Raw genomic sequence first — 13049 nt, forward strand, 5'->3', positions numbered from 1 at the left:
AATTTTTCCACAGTACTTAGGACTAAAGTAAGTGTGAAATAAGGAAAATTAATTTCCAAAATATAATTTCCTAGCTGAAATTATTCCAAGTTGGAAGAGTAAAATCTACCCCTTGAAATACACCTCACCCAAAAATCTATTCTAAAATATCTAAAATGATTCATTTTCTGCTCCACCTAAAATTAAACTTTTCACATTAAACTTTAACATTTTACCTCTGCACTTAACCAAGTCCCCCAAACCTGGAATAATCCTGAGGCAAATGAACTAACTTAACTAAAACACTGATTACCCAATTGTAAGATCCATTTTCTATTACATTGCAGTCTCAATGTATATTTTTGGAAATGTTCTCTGCCTATGGAATGACAGAGTTATATGATCATAAAAATGAAATAAAAATATTTTAGTGATGATTTTAAAAAAAATCACCTATATTTTGGTCCAAGAATCACTGCACAAATATAGTAGTGTCAAAGTTGCAAAGAATGCCTATGTTCAAGATGGCAACTTCATGTGGCCAGGTAGTATTACACAAGTTATTCCAAACCTGACAGAAGAAATACTACAAAAAGTACTCAAGATACAGCTTTTCTCCCATTAGAGCACTACCATTTACAGAGTTTGGAGTAGCCCAAGAGATCTGATAATATTTGCTTCTTACTATATTGCATAAGACCACTTCTCTTTTCTGCCTTATCATTTATCCATTCAGTTAATATGCCATAGTTAATAATGTCTTATTATTAACAATTTTAGGCAAAGGAGAAAAGGAAAGGTATACCCATTTGAATGCGGAGTTCCAAAGAACAGCAAGAAGAGATAAGAAAGCCTTACTCAGTGATCAATGCAAAGAAATAGAGGAAAATAATAGAATGGGAAGGACTAGAGATCTCTTCAAGAAAATTAGAGATACCAAGGAAACATTTCATGTAAGGATGGGCACAATAAAGGACAGAAATGGTATAGACCTACCATAAGCACAAGATATTAAGAAGAGGTGGCAAGAATGCACAGAAGAACTATACAAAAAAGATCTTCATGACCCAGATAACCACAGTGGTGTGATTACTCACCTAGAGATGGACATCCTAGAATGTGAAGTCAAGTGGGCCTTAGGAAGAATCACTATGAAAAAACCTAGTGGAGGTGATGGATTTCCAGTTGGACTATTGCAAATCCTAAAAGATGATGCTGTGAAAGTGCTACACTCGATATGTCAGCAAATTTGGAAAACTCAGCAGTGGCCACAGGACTGGAAAAGGTCACTTTTCATTCCAATCCCAAAGAAAGGCAATGCCAAAGAATGCTTAAACTACCGCACAATTGCACTCATCTCACACGCTAGAAAAGTAATGCTCAAAATTCTCCAAGCCAGGCTTCAAAAATATGTGAACCATGAACTTCCAGATGTTCAAGCTGGATCTAGAAAAGGCATAGGAACCAGAGATCAAATTACCAACATCTGTTGGATCATCGAAAGAGCAAGAGAATACCAGAAAAACATCTATTTCTGCTTTATTGACTATGCCAAAGCCTTTGACTGTGTGGATCACAATAAACTGTGGAAAATTCTGAAAGAGATGGGAATACCAGACCACCTGAGCTGCCTCCTGAGAAAACTGTATGCAGGTCAGGAAGCAACAGTTAGAACTGGACATGGAATAACAGACTGGTTCCAAATCCGGAAAGGAGTACATCAAGGCTGTATATTGTCACCCTGCTTATTTAACTTATATGCAGAGTACATCATGTGAAATGCTGGGCTGGATGAAGCACAACTGGAATCAAGACTGTAGGGAGAAATATCAATAACCTCAGATATGCAGATGACACCACCCTTATGGCAGAAAGCAAAGAAGAACTAAAGAGCCTCTTAATGAAAGTGAAAGAGGAGAGTGAAAAAAATTGGCTTATAACTCAATATTCAGAAAACTAACATCATGGCATCTGGTCCCATCACTTCATGTCAAATAATAGGGAAACAGTGGAAACAGTGAGAGACTATTTTTGGGGGCTCTAAAATCACTGCGGATGGTGACTGCAGCCATGAAATTAAAAAACGCTTATTCCTTGGAAGGAAAGCTATGACCAACCTAGACAGCCTATTAAAAAGCAGAAATTACTTTGCCAGCAAAGTTTCATCTAGTCAAAGCTATGGTTTTTCCAGTGGTCATGTGTGAATGTGAGAGTTGGACTGAAAGAAAGCTCAGCACTGAAGAAGTGATGCTTTTGAACTGTAGTGTTGGAGAAGACTCTTGAGAGTCTCTTGGACTGCAAGCAGATCCTACTAGGCAATCCTAAAGGAAATCAGTCCTGAATATTCATTAGAAGGACTGAGGCTGAAGCTGAAACTCCAATACTTTGGCCATCTGATGCGAAGTGTTGACTCATTGGAAAAGACCTTGATGCTGGGAAAGACTGAGGCAGGAGGAGAAGGGGACAACAGAGAATGAGATGGTTGGATGGCATCACCGACTCAATGGACATGGGTTTGAGTAAGCTTTGGGAGCTGGTGATGGGCAGGGAAGCCTGGCGTGCTGCAGTTCATGGGGCTGTAAAGAGTTGGACACGACTGAGCGACTGAACTGAACTGATTAACAATTTAAAAAAATTACCTGGCCAATTAGTAGAAAGAGCACAATCATTACTGTGATAATAAAGCTTGAATACTCCATTTTCTAAGATTCACAATTAAAAATAATTTTGTGGATTTTAACAGAAAATTGATAATGCTTGAAACTGTGACCTGTTTGTAGCTTGGGGTATAAAAGGCCTACAGAATTTTATTTAATAATACCTAAAATTAAGGAAAATTCAGGTAGGAAAGCAAAGAATTAGAATGTTTGCTTGAAATTAAGATTGATGTTATTTCATTAATTTGTTAGTTGCTTTGCTACAAAAGTTGGACAGAATGACAGAATTCAGTATGTATCAAGATAAGAAAGATCTTTTGCGGCAATTATCCTGCACTTTAGTTTTATAATGATTTGACAGAATAAAAAAAAGCAATTATCAAGGCGATTGCTTCAATAGGAATTCTTTTTGCATGTGCAGAATCAAATGACTTCATTTATCTTTATTCTGTTAAGTAAGTGGACAAACTAAAGTCAGCCAAAATCTATTCTCTGGCTTCATTTAAAATGAATATTCAAATCAAAAAACTAATGAATAATAACTTGGATCAGAAGTAATTACAGGGGTCAAGTATGTAGTATTCCTTTCCCCTATCCCTCTCTTCTTCACCTAGAACACACACACACATCACAGAGACACATGCATAAGCACAAGCACATGCACGCCATGATTATCCATCCACACACATACACACTGCATTTTCACAAATACACATTATGCACTCACAGAGACATTTATCCAGGTATTTTGATGGTTTAATTTATCACAGTTAATCAAAGTTCAGTGTCTATGTGTCATTCTCCACTCTCACTATATAATATGCAGTGCTATTTTAATTTTTTATTTGCTTATCTACCTGGTCATCTTAGAAGAAGTAACATTTGTCAGCATTTTTTACAAAAGTGTTTAACTAAACTTTACTCAACTTGTTTGCTATCTTTTCTTGCAATCCATGGGTAGTGAAGTTGACTAGATCTACAATTACAACATTCTGAAATAATCTTTAGAACATAGTTGCACAGAATTTATAAAGTTTGGGGGCCAATGCATTGACATTTTTCTGTTCTCTGGTCTAAAAGGACAGCAGAGGGAGCCCCTGCATGACTTAAGGAAACCAAAGGCAGGCTGGAGAAGACAGACTTCATGGTTGGAAATTATGCATGGTGCCCTCTGCTGGAATCACTGATTGAAAGTTTGGATTTCAAAAAGAAATCTGCAAGCACAGAACCCCAAACTTTATATTAATGTGTGTTATCACCAGACATCATAAAGGGCATAGCAGAATTTTCTAAATAAAACTAATAATTTTTTAATTAAAAAAATAAATATATGCTTTGCAATTTTTACATGAAATTTGAGGTTGAAAAATGAAACATGTCTGTATAAAATCTCACTTCTCTAAAATTTGTAACATTACTGAGTAGTCATAATAGTTTCTCCATAAGCCTGTAACTCCTATATTCTAGAATCTTAACATGAAGTGTATAAACTATGACATTCATATGACAATAATGCAGGTATATCATTCTAATGTAAAATAGTTTTACAGTGGGTGAAATAATCCACTTAAAGGGTTTTAGATTTGAGTTTGTATTGACTGAATAATATGGTTAATAAACGTTTTTCCTTGTGATAGCTCAGCAATGATCCCACTTAGAGAAAACCATTTTAATTCTGCTTACTTTTTAATTCCTTTGAAGAACACTCCAAAAGAAGGTATCTTTTAATTTAGAGTGATTGGTAATAAAATTACTTTAAATTTTATTGTAAATAAATAAATATTAATTATAAATAAGAAATTCATTATTTCTACTGAGAACCAACAAATCTCTTGATATTCCATACAATATCATGTTATAATATTATGTACTATAATACTATGTAATCACTTGCAAATAAGACGTTTATGAAGTCCACTGTAGAAACCACTTCTTATTTAACTCTCCTATTATATTTAAATCCCATGTAGAAAAGCACTATTGCACTATAATTTGAAAGTAACAGAAATTTGAAATATATTTCCTTCATTAATGTTTGTCATGATCAAATGACTACTGAAAGGGTCTATCTGTAGGAAATAAATCAGATACTGAATGGGAAAGAATTTATTTGATGTTCTGCTTCTATTTTACACTGAATGGGCTAGTTAATTTACTATTAAGCATTTTTAGTCTATATTTATGACATTACTTTGAAACTGTGCTTAAAAGATACTCAGAATGTTGAACTCTAACATTGTTGTTGTTCAGTTGCTGTCATGTCCAACTCTCTGAGACCCCATGGACTGTAGCCTACCAAGCTTCACTGTCCATGGGATTTTCCAGGCAAGAACACTGGAGTGGGTTGCCATTTCCTTCTCCAGGAGATATTCCTGACCCAGGGATTGAATCCAGGTCTCCTGAGTTGCAGGCAGATTCTTTACCACTGAGCCACCTGGGAAGCCCCAGAATTCTAATGATAAAATATAAATGCTGTACATATACACATAGCACTAACTTTATATATATATATATATATATATATATTATTCAAAAAAAGTTAGCATGATATTACTGTCCTCCATAGCATCATTGGAAGGACTGATGCTGAAGCTGAAGCTTCAACATTTGGCCACCTGATGTGAAGAGCTGACTCACTAGAAAAGGCCCTGATGGTGGGAAAGATTGAAGGCAGGAGGAGAAGGGGACGACAGAGGACGATGGTTGAATGGCATCACCGACTCGATGGACATGAGTTTGAACAAGCTCCGGGAGATGGTGAAGGACAGGGAAACCTGATGTGCTGCAGTCCGTGGGGTTGCAGAGAGTCAGATATGACTGAGAAACTGAACAACTACACAGCAAGAAGAACAACTTATTGTTCAACTTAAATGAAAACAACTTTTCCTCCTGGTCTGCTTTGTAACATGAACATTTAACTTGACAAAGCCTGTGAGCAAGGATACAACATAAAAGAGGAAAGTTTCTTGAGTTGTTTCCTTGTGTCTGTGTTAATATAGACTAGTAAACACATTGATGATTGACCTAATCTTGAATATTAGTACTATATGTCTGTGTTGGGAGCTCAAGGTAGAGCAGAGGAGTGGTAAATATGGGCTGAAGATGAATGGGTATTAATTAAGTTATATGTCTGCATTGATCTTATAAAAAGTGTCCAGTTTCATGTATATATTTACTTCTTTTGATGCTGGTAAAATTTTTAAAGAATAAAGGCAAATATTGAACGGCTATCAAATTCAAAGTTTAGCCTGAAATCTATAATATCTATATTTCTCTTACAAAAAGAATAACACTGAAACTCCAAACGTTCAGATAAGTTTAATTCATAAATATTTATTCACACTTCTAGAATGAAGAATAGAAATTAAACTGTACATACTTTTGATTTAGATTAAACATTCATTTGTTATCAGATAAATAAATTTTCTGTAGCTCTTATGAGTTAGGCATGGCCCCAGTTCCTCGGGAGGAAGCAGTGCGCTGTCCTCTTTATCTCACACTTCCATTTCACAATCGGAGGCACTGTTACGACATTTATCGTCTTCTTTTCTAGAATGCTACTAGAGTACATGAGTAAAAATAAAGCTAAAACACAATTAATCTATCCCATGTAGAAAAAGAGTTCATAGATAGTGTTGAAATTTTTTATTGTGAATAACTCATTGTTGAAGGTTTCTGGATTTTTAATCTCACTATTGTTATTATTACTGACAAATCTTTCTGAAGCTTTTCCTCATCTTCCTTTTCAGATTCTCAGTTTGGGGTTGATGTTTTGGTCATGTTTTCAAATAAATAATATTTTTGCTCTTTTTTAGTATAGAGTAATATAGGGCTCACTAACTTCTAATATTAAAGAGACTGATACTGTAGCAAATATTTAATAATATAGGTTTTTTCTGCTATTTGAAAGCAGTGTTTCTATGAAGCCTTTAGTAAACTAAAATGGCATAAAGCAAAGAAGCAGTTACCTTAGGATTCATCTTGCTAATGGAGGCACAGAATTAATTGAGATAAAGCACATATGCTCACAGACACAGTTTAAAACTATGGCAGCTTGATGCTGAGATAATGTAGTTCCGGGAGAAAGAGCTTGGCAGTGCCACCCACAGTGCTTGGGGGGCATCATTTTCTCTCTTATCTTTTTTTTAAGAGTAAAAATCCTCTTTGGATTTCTTTCAGTTATGGAAAACAGGCACTAATGTAAGTCTTTTGTAAAAGCAAAATGATGTCAAGCAAACTTTTGGAAAGTGCGGTATACTTGTATAGGTATATAAATTCAAATCTAATCTAAAGGTGTTCAATATTCTTTGTCTCTCTGTCTCTGTCTCTCCCTTGTCTATCAGTTAGCTATCTCCAGTCTATCTCCACCTCTCTTTCCTAAAATAATGTGTGGCAAGAATGCAACACATTTTCTGATTGAATTATGCTTATCCTGATTTGCCAATGATTCCAAGATCACCCATCCCCATCTATCCACACAACAGTATGAGCTCATAATCTCCTCTGCACTCTGTGTGGGACAGAATTAACACCATTTCTTGTATATCATTGATTCTCCACTTTTTGCCTCTCTAATTTTGTACATAAATTATTCATATGGTGAAAACCATCTTTCCTCATTTTTGTCATCAGGTGTATATTCAACAACTAATTCAAATGCCATTTCTTTTTTGAAGCAGCCCCTGAGTTTTCTCACAACTGAAAGAAGCTGTGTGCTCTCTGAACTCTCATAATTTTGTTTTATAAATCTTTTTCAGAGCTCAGTATATTTATCATTTATTTTTCCTTCTGTGGTACAAATCTTAGGTTTACTCTAATCTATTACTCTAACAGTAAGCTCTATAAGAATCAGTGCATCTCTAGAAGTGAAGAACTTGAGTGCTAAACTCAACGGAGTGTTTTTTAAAAAATATTTATAAAAACAGTCACAATTTATGACCTAATTATATTTATTAAAACACTTCTTAGTAAGAGTATTCCCTGAGATCTAGTGTGCTTTTAAGAAACATATGGTATCCCATGCTTTAGGCTATTCTGGCTTCAAGGTACTGTACAAAGTATGTTTATCAAATGATAAATTGTGATTGCCTATAATTAATACGAGTTAAAATGGACAAGTAACTTTACTAAAAATTATTTCTTTTAGGAGTGACAACTTTCAAGATTATACATCTTAGAAAAACTGAAGAAATGTGATTCAGTTTGAAAAAGAAATATATATTTTCACATCTAATAAAAGTTTCTCAATTAAAAATATATTTAACTGATTATATTTAGATGCACAGAAATACATCTTAAGGCTTGTAAAATATAAGGAAATTTTGCTTAAAAAAAGCTTTTCTAGAAGCAATTTTTGTGTATTAAAACACTGTATAGCCAGGTTTTTGTGTCACATATATGCATAAAAGGAAGATTCAGAGAGTGTGTGATCATTTACTTTATTGTCACACTTTTTGAATTACCATTATGTAGAGATGCAATCATAATATTCATTAACATGTACATATGGCTTAAGAATGTCTCATTTGTTTATTTTTGTTTTTATTTTCATTATTCTTGGAGATGGATCATAAAAGTTGCTGCTGTGATTTATGTCAGAGAGTGTTCTGCCTATGTTTTCCCCTAGGAGTTTTATAGTGTCTGGTCTCACTATAATCCATTTTAATCCATTTGAGCTTATTTTTTGTGTATGGAGTTAAGAAACATCTAATTTTATTTTATTTTTTACATATGGCTGTCTAGTTTTCTCAGCACCATTTGTTGAAGAAACTGTCTTTCTAACATTGTGTAGTCTTGCCTCCTTTGTCCAAATTAATTGATCATAGGTGCATGGGCTTATTTCTGGTTTTTCTATCCTTTCCATTGATCTATATTTCTATTTTTGTGCCAGTACCATACTGTTTTGATAACTGTAGCTTTATAGTATAGTCTGAAATCAAGGAGTCTGATTGCTCCAGCCAGCTCTGTTTTTCTTTTTCAAGACTGCTTTGGCTATTTAGGGTCTTTTGCAACTCCATACACATTTTGATAATTTTTGTTCTAGTCCTGTGAAAATATCATAGGTAATCTGATAGGAAATGCATTTGTTCTAGTCCTGTGAAAATATCATTGGTAATCTGATAGGAAATGCATTTGTTCTAGTCCTGTGAAAATATCATTGGTAATCTGATAGGAAATGCATAGACTGCCTTGGATAGTATAATCATTTTGACAATATTGACTCTTTCAATCTGTGAACATGGCATATCTTTCCATCTGTTTATGTCTTCTTCAATTTCCTTCATCAACCTCTACAGTTTTCAGAGTACAGGTCATTTGTCTCCTTAGGTAGGTTTTTCCTAGATATTTCATTTACTTTTTTGATGCAATGGAAAATGCAATTGCTTCTTGAATTTCTCTTTCTGATCTTTCATTGTTAGTGTATAGAAATACAACAGATTTGTGTATTACTTTTGGAACCTGCAACTTTACCAAATTCATTGATGAGTTCTAGTAGTTTTCTGGCAGCATCTTTAGGACCATCTATGTATGTTATCATGTCATCTGCAAATAGTGACAGTTTAATTTCTTTTCCAATTTGTATTCCCTTTATTTCTTTTTCTTCTCTGATTGCTGTAGCTAGGACTTCCAAAACTATGTTGAAAAAAGTGGTGAAAGTGGACATCCTTATCTTGTTCCTTATCTTGGAATGCTTTCAGTTTTTCACCATTGAGTATGATGCCAGCTGTAGGTTTGTTGTATATGGCTTTATTATGTTGAGGTATGTATCCTCTATGCCCACTTTCTGGAGAGTTTTTATCATAAATAGGTGCTGAATTTTGTCAAAAGCTTTTCTGCATCTAGTGAGATGACCACATGGTTTTATTCTTCAGTTTTGTTGTTGTGGTGTATCATTGATTAATTTGCGGATGTTAAAAAAAAAATCCTTGCATCCCTAGGATTATTGATTATGGTGTATGATCTTTTAATATGGAATGCTGGTATTTTGTTGAGGATTTTTACAGCTAGGTTCATCAGTGATATAGGCCTGTAATTGTGTGTGTGTGTGTGTGTGTGTGTGTGTGTGTGTGTGTGTGTGTGTGTGTGTGTGTGTGTGTGTGTGTGTGGTATCTTTGTCTAGTTTTGATATCAGGGATATGGTGGCCTCATAAAATGAATTTGGAAGTTTTTCTTCTTCTGCAACTTTTTGGAACTGTTTCAGAAGGACAGGTGTTAACTCTTCTCTAAATGTTTGATAATATTTGCCTGTGAAGCTATCAGGTACTGGACTTTTGTTTTGGGGGAGGTTTTTGATCATGGTTTCAATTTTGGTCCTTGTGACTGGTCTGCCCAAACTATATATCTTCCTGGCTCAGTCTAGGGAGACTATACTTTTCTAAGAATTTGTCCATTTCTTCCAGGTTGTCCATTTTATTGGCATACAGTTCCTTGGTATTTCTGTGAAGTCAGTTGTAACTTCTTCTTTTTCATTTCTCATTTTATTGATTTGAGTCCTCTCCCTTTTTTTCCTGGTAAGTCTGGCTAAAGGTTTATCAATTTTGTTTATCTTTTCAAAGAACCAGCTTTTGGTTTCACTGACCTTTGTGATTTTTTTTCTTGGTCTCTATTTCACCTACTTCTGCTCTGATCTTTATGATTCCTTTCCTTCTACTAAGCTTTTGTACAGCAAAGGAAACAATAAACAGAATGAAAAGACAACTCACAGATTTGGAGAAAATATTTGCAAATGTTGTGACTGATAAGGAATTAGTCTCCAATTTACAAACAGTTTATGATGCTTAACAGCACCAAAACAGCAACCCACTTAGAAAACTGGCAGAAGACCTGAATAGACATTTCTCCAAAGAGGACATACAGATGGCCAATAGATGGGTGAAAAAATGTTCAACATTGCTAGTTGTTAGAGAATGCAAATCAGACTACAATGAGATATCACCTCACACCTGTTGGAATGGCTATCATCAAAAAATCCATGAACAACAAATGCTGGAGAGGGTATGGAGAGAAGGGGATCTTCTTACACTGTTGATGGGAATGTAAATTGGTATAGCCACTATGGAGAACAGTATAGAAGTTTCTTAAAAAACTAAAAATAAAGCCATCATATGATCCTACAATCCTACTCCTGGGTATGTATCTGAAGGAAAATATGATCTGAAAGGATACATGCACCCCGATGTTTTTTATAGCACTGTTTACAATAGCCAAGACATGGAAACAACCTCAATACACATTGGCAGAGGAATGGATAAAGAAGATGTGGTACATATGTACAATGGAATATTACTCAGCCATTAAAAAGAATGAAATAACGCTATTAGCAGCAACATGGATGGACCTAGACAGTGTCATACTGCGTGAAGTAAGACAGAGAGTGAGAAACATCATATGACACCCCTTATATGTGGAATGTAAAAAGAAATGATATAAATGAACTTACAAAACAGAGACTCACAGACTTAGAAAGTGAACTTATGGTTGTTGAGGGGAAGGGATAGTTTGGGAGGTTGGGAAGGTTAAATACACATTGCTATATTTAAAATGAATAACCAACAAGGACCTATTGTATAGCATATGAAACTCTGCTCAATGTTATGACCAGAACAACCTGGATGAGAGGGGGTTTATGGGAGAGAATGGATACATGTATATGTATGGCTGAGTCCCTTCCCTGTTCATCTGAAACTACCACAGCATTGTTAATTGGCTCTACTGCAATAGAAAATAAAAAGTTTAAAGTTTAAATGTAGAAAAATGTATAAATGGAAATTTAGAATTACCCTTGTGACAGAAACAAATATATCCCTTTTCCTTTTTCTCTTGAAAATGTAGTTAGACCATATTTTCAAGATTCATCTCCTTTAGACGGAAACACATGACCAAGTTTTGACCAATGAGACATGGGTGAAAGTGAAGTATGCCAAGCCATTCCCAGGCCTAGCCAATAATCCCTCTCTCCAGCAAACTTCCATGCTCTATTTCCTTAGAGATGACTTCAAGGCCTTAAGTAATAGAGTCACACAATGAAAGGAACCTTAGTCCCTGAATCACCACTTGGAGGAAAGCCACCAGAAAAACCTTCTGAGAACATACATATTGGACAGTTACAGGAGAGAAAAATATGTTTTATTATGTGAAGCCACTAAAATTTCTGTATTGTGTGTTATAGTAGTTTTCCAACCCTATCAGAGACACAGCAAAAAGTCTTACTATTTACCTTGTGACCTATAAACATAGCCCCCATAGAAGTTTGCATGAAAGGATGAAATTCATAAACTTAGATTAGGCCAACCAAGAGGCAATAAACCTACAACAAATGAACAAATTTTTATTGTGTGAGATGCAGTTCAATAAGGACAAAAATATTTGTTAATCACATTTTTGTGAAGAAATTATATTGGATGAATTACATGGAGAATGCTTCTTTAAATGTTATATTTCATTTATTAGAAATGTGTCACTGAGAAAACTAAGAATATTAACACTAAAATCTTAGTGCTTGAAATTTCTTGAACAATTAGTTCAGTTCAGTTCAGTCATTCAGTTGTGTCCGATTCTTTGCGACTCCACGGACTCCAGCACGCCAGATTTCCCTGTCCATCACCAACTCCTGGAGCTTGCTCAAACTCATGTCCATCGAGGCAGTGATGCCATCCAACCATCTCATCCTCTGTCACTTGAACAATTAACAGTATGAAAATAACTCTTATCTTCCATTCTTACATTTGATTGCTAGAATTCACATGTAATACATTTTATCACATGTAAGAGTTTGCTAGAATTCACATGTAATACATTTTATCACATGTAATGCAGCTTATCTAACTTTATCACCAAAGGAAGGCTTCAAGGTAGATTTACTGGCAGTCCCATTTTTTTTTTTTTTGCCATTAGAAACTAAAAGTTAAAATACCTCTAAATCTCTATAGCCAATAGCAGCAGAGCTGAGGCAATAATTAACCCATTCCAAATAATGCTATATTTTCTGACTATAATGTATCAGAAACCCTTCAGGTTTTATATTGAAGATACAAAGATGAATAAGAGGTGGTCCCACCTAACCTAGTCTGTCCTAAGATTATGTCATCTCTTCTTTATTTGAGCTAAGAAATGGCTGAATATTCGAGTGGGATGTGTTTCACTATTTTCCAGAAAGGGCCTTTTGGGTGCTCAGAAACTTTGAGAGAGTCCTGTTAACCAGTGTTTCTCAGTATTTGTCAACTCTTTGCAACCCCATGGAGATAGCCTTTCAGGCTCCACTGTCCATGGAATTCTCCTAGCAAGAATACTGGAGTCGGAAGCCATTCCCTTCTCCAGGGGATCTTCCCAACCCAGGGAATGAATCCATGTGTTCTGCATTGTAGGTAGGTTCTTTACCAACTGAGCCACCAGGGAAGTCCAGTCAGAGGTTCC

Source organism: Giraffa tippelskirchi, chromosome 1 (assembly GCF_054371585.1).
Source record: "Giraffa tippelskirchi isolate mGirTip1 chromosome 1, T2T-mGirTip1v1.2.pri, whole genome shotgun sequence".
NCBI classification, from domain to species: domain Eukaryota; kingdom Metazoa; phylum Chordata; class Mammalia; order Artiodactyla; family Giraffidae; genus Giraffa; species Giraffa tippelskirchi.